This window comes from Fukomys damarensis, unplaced genomic scaffold (genome assembly GCF_012274545.1).
Source record: "Fukomys damarensis isolate Sample0158 unplaced genomic scaffold, DMR_v1.0_HiC HiC_scaffold_4, whole genome shotgun sequence".
Lineage (NCBI taxonomy): Eukaryota > Metazoa > Chordata > Mammalia > Rodentia > Bathyergidae > Fukomys > Fukomys damarensis.
The window spans coordinates 61,028,064-61,033,117 of NW_022900916.1; positions in this window are offsets into that span (position 1 = coordinate 61,028,064).

Genomic DNA, 5,054 nt, shown 5'->3' on the forward strand with positions numbered 1-5,054 from the left:
AAGCAAGGCCCATCACACCCCAATACTGCTGCTGTCGGCGTTCTTCTGTTTGGGGAACCTTAGGAAAAAGTATTCCCACAAATAAAATTTGGAGGAAATATCAAATATGAAAAAAGTTCTAATCCTATAGTCATTTACAAGTCTGTCACTGATTTCATAAAGTACTTTATTGCTGAAAGCTTTGGAGTTAGAATAATTGAATAGGCAATATTCACATTTGATCTTTATTCAAACAACGTTCAGGTGGCAGGTGGGGCACTATTTTAAATGGTGCAGCAAATTCCAGAAGCAATTTATAAAAATCCTAGCTATCCAAATTCTACAACATCTAGTCACTTCATTTCACTAGGAGTCGGTCTGCAGATGTGTGCCACATACATTGGCAAATACCTGAAAGTGTAGCTTTATATATATGTATACCAAGCATAGGACTTTACAATGAGGAAAAGAATTGTGTATATCGTTGATAGGCTCTAAATTAGCATGGAAATTAATTTTTGGATTTTACTTTAGCTGAGAGATATCAAATCTATGACAAATAGGAAATATTGTAAGAATCAGGATTTTGGAGCAGAGAACCCTACCACCTGCATCCTCAAAAAGCTTCTGTTTCTACAGAATACACCTGTTTTCCTAATTTTTTTCAGTGCTTTACATTTCAAACTATATAGACTGAATTTACTGTTTTGAGAAAGAGTTGAAGAAGTACTGGATAATTTGGGCTCCTTCAGTCAGTAAACGTTATCAAGCTGTATGAATGACTAGATTTTGACTCTGCTGGAAAGCAGAACAGTATCCACTGAACGCTGTGAATTCACATTGTGCAGAAATCCCAGCTCTGCCCATGCCCGTTGGGCCTTTGGGCTGAGGACCATCTCAGTTACGCTACTTGTGAAACAGAGGATCCCTAATCAGCAGTGACCTTATTTTTGTGGTGTAATTCCTCTTACCACCCTTGATTTTCAGTGCCAGCATGAAAAGCAGAGGGTGAAAGTCCATGCACAACTGGCTCCCACGACCTGGTACAAACTTCTTCCAGCACATGCTTGTCACATTGAAGATCAATATTCTTTTAAAAGATTAAGTACCAAAAAACAAAACAAAACAAAACAAAAAAGATGTAAAAGATACTTGTTTTCGTAATGAGAAGCTATCATCCAAACTGTAATAGAACACGTTTGAGAGATGTGAAGTTAAACTAATGAATTAACCTGTAAATAATGTCTTGCAAAGGAAGTGGACCCTGAAAAGATCATTTGTACATCTTATTTGAGCCAATATTTTCTCAATTAGTATGGAAATGGAGTACCTGGGAATTCCCATCCTATCTCTTCTTTCAACCTTCCACCTCCAAGAAATTGAAAGGTCTGCTGTTCTCTTTCTAGTAACCCAAACAAGCTGAAGAAATGAAAAATAAATAAATAAAATAGAAATAAAGCAAAACAAAACAAAAACTAGGTTTTTGTTCCATCAGAGTGTGAAGGATGTGACGAAATCTAAGTGGACTCAATTCCAGAAAATGATAAACCTTCCCTAGAAAAGATATCAGCTATCTTTATTCCTGGCAGAGCCGTGGGTGGAGAAAGCAAGCAGCTAAAATTTCATGTGCTGCATGTGGGCTGTGTAAGATTGGAATTCCCGGGTACTTGCTACATTTATTGACCCTCCATCTCTATGTAGTTCAAATACTAAGTGAGAATAATGTAGGAAAAAGATAGGAGTTATTTGCATTTAGGTTTTCTTCGTGTTACTTCCTCTGGTTAGTCAAGCAGATGCTCAGGATCATTCTGTGAATTTTGTATAGCTTTGTCCCTTTGTGTATCTCCTGCTTCTATACTTTGAGCCCAGGAATTCAACTCTGTGAAAACCCCGTTTTTCACAAGCCTTTTAAAGCACTACCAAAAAAATTCAGATTTGCCAAGTCCAAGTCTTAATCTTTCTTGAAGTATGCATAAAATGTTTTTGATTAAACAAATTGCATATATATTAAATGTGACTCTAGAATATGCTTAATGATTTATAACAAGCAGTTAAAGGATAATGTAAAATATAACCACATTGTCAGTAGTAAATGTCACTTTAAAAATAAAGTTTTCTTACTAAGTCAACTTTATAGACATCAAGAAGGATCAATATTGTATAATTATATACAGAAAAATGCCTATTGTGCTTTTTCAATGTCTACAATCATAGTGTGAATCTGACTTTATTAGTATTGTGGACTCCTTGATGTGTAAAATGAAGTTGGATATGAATTTAAAAAAAAAACCCACCTATAAAAATAAAACATGTTAATAAGTAATAAAGACCTTACATTGTCAATTCACATTTTAGAAGAATATTTATAATTGCTCCTTTCTTCACAATTTTATCTAATTAATGAATAAGTAGTCCTAGAAGCTTGTAATTTATTGTGATTTCTGTGTTGTTTAATAATCTATTTACTTTAAACTATACTTCATCTGGCAAGTTGAAACCCAGTTTTTCCAGTATTATTTATTAAAGATGCTATCTTTCCTTCAGTGGGGCTATTTGCCTTTTTGTTGTCAAAGATGAGGTGGATAAGTATGTCTGGAGTTGTTTCTACACCTTCTAATCTGTTCCATTGATCCTTAAGGTTGTTTCTTTGTCAGTACCATGCTATTTTTATCACAGAAGCTTTGAAGTATAGTTTCAAGTTGGGGGTTTTGATTTACCCTGTCATGTCTCTGTTGCCTAGAATTGCTTATGCTCTTATAGGTCTCTTCTTGTTCCAAATGAAATTTTGTATTGTTTACTCTGGTTCTATGAAATATGCTGTTGGAATTTCAATCTGGATTGCATTAAATCTCTACAGCGGTTTTGGAAGTATGGCTATTTTCACTGCGTTGGTTCTTGCTTCCCATGAACAAGGGATGTATTTCCATTTTATGATATGTTCTTTGATCTCTTTTTTAGGGTGCTATAGTGTTATGAGTAGAGATCTTTTATTTCCTTTATTAGATTGATACCTATATATATCTTTTTTGGTGGGGGGATGCAATTGTGAAAGGAGTTATTTCCTCAGTTCTTCTCTCAGTGATTTCTGCTATTCGTGTGCATGAAGGAAACTGAATTGGGAATGTTGGGTGTTCAGCTACTCTACTGAATTTGGTTATTAAGTCTAGAAATCTTTTGGTAGAGTTTTTATGTTCGTCTATATAGAACATCATGTCATCCACAAATAATGGCAATTTAACTTTGTTTCCTACCTTTATTCCTTTTATTTCTTTCTCTTGTCTAATTGGTATGGCCAGTATTTCCAGAATTATATTGAACAGGTGTGGTAATAGGGGACATTCTTGTCTTGTTCCTGATTTTATGGTAAAGGTTTTTAGTTTTTGAACATTTGGTATGATGTTGGTTATTGGTTTTTCATGATGGCTTTTATAAGGTTGAGATAAAGACCATCTATTCCAGTTTTCTTCATGATTTTTTATCATGAATGTAATTTGATTTTTGTTGAATTTTTTTTTCTGAATTTATTGAGATGATCATATGGTTTTTCTACTTGACTCGGTTAATATAGTATATTACATTTATTGATTTATGTATGTTGAACCCTTCTTGCATCCCTGAGATAAATTCCCTTGGTCAGGGTGTATAATCTTCTTGATGACCTTCTGCATTCCATTTGCCAGTATCTTATTGAGGATTTTTGCATCTATATTCATTAGGGAAATTGGCCTCTAGTTCTCTTTTATTGGTTTTTATTCTCTTTCTCTACTTTTGGAATCCCAGTAGTGCTTGCTTCCAGAAATAAATTTGGGAGTATTGCTTCTCTTTAAATTTCATTGAAGAGTTTGAGGAGTAGTGGCTTTAGCTCTTCTCTAAATTTCTTGTGAATTCTGCAGTGAAGCCATCAGGACCTGGGCTTTTCTTTGTGGGTAAGTTTTTAATTGTGTTTTAAATTTCATTGATTGATATTGCATATTTTAGATTTTTTAGGTCTTCTTGGTTGAACTTTGGTAATTCATATGTATCTATGAATATGTCCATTTCTTCTGTTTTCCATCTTAGAGTACAGGTCCACAAAGTAGGTATTGATCCTTTGGATTTACACTGGATCTGTTGTAATTTCACCCTTTTCATTCCTAATTACATGGATTTTAGCCTTTTTCTCATTTTTCGATAAGTTGACAGAACCAACTTTTGGTTTCATTGATTTTTAATATCATTTTTTAGTCTTTGTTGAATTAATTTCTGTTCTTATCTTTATAATTTCTTCTCATATGAGTTTTAGGTTTGTCTTGCTCTTCTTTTTTAGGAAGCTTGAGGTTCAGCATTAGGTTGTTTATTTGAATTCATTTTGTTTTTCCTAATATGAGCATTCACCGCTATGAATTTCATAGGACTGTTTTCATTGTGTCCCATAAATTCCAGTATGTTGGTTGACATTGTCATTTAATCATAGAAACTAATTTCTTCTTTAATTTCCTTTGTGACTCAATGGTTGTTTGGGTGCTTGTTATTCAATTTCCATGAGTTTATGAATTTTCTTGTGATTTCTTTTGCTATTGATCTCTAATTTCATTGGGCTATGATCTGACAATATATAGTGGATAACTTCAATTCCTCTGCACTTACTTACATATGTTCTGCAAGCTAGCATGTGGTGTATTTTGGAGAATGAACCATGTGCGGCTGAGAAAGATGTGTAGTACTTTGTGGGGCAGAACATTCTATACACATCTATTAAGTCTATTTGTTCAAAAGTTTGGTTGGTTTTAGTTTTTTCACTTTTTTCTGTGTGTAGTTTATCTGTATATTTGTGACAGCAGGGTATTGCGGTCTCCCACTACAATTGTATTAGTACTTATTTGATTTTTCATGTCTGTTAATATTTACTCTGTGTATTGGGTGCAATAGTATTTAGTGCATATATATTTATGATTGTTATCTCTTCCTCTTGGATTTTTCCCTTTACAAGAACTTATTGACCTTCTTTGTCTCTCTTAATTACTTTTGGTTTGAAATTCAACTTGTGTGCAAGTAGCATAGTTACCTCTGCTTTTTTTTTTTTTTTTTTTTTTTTG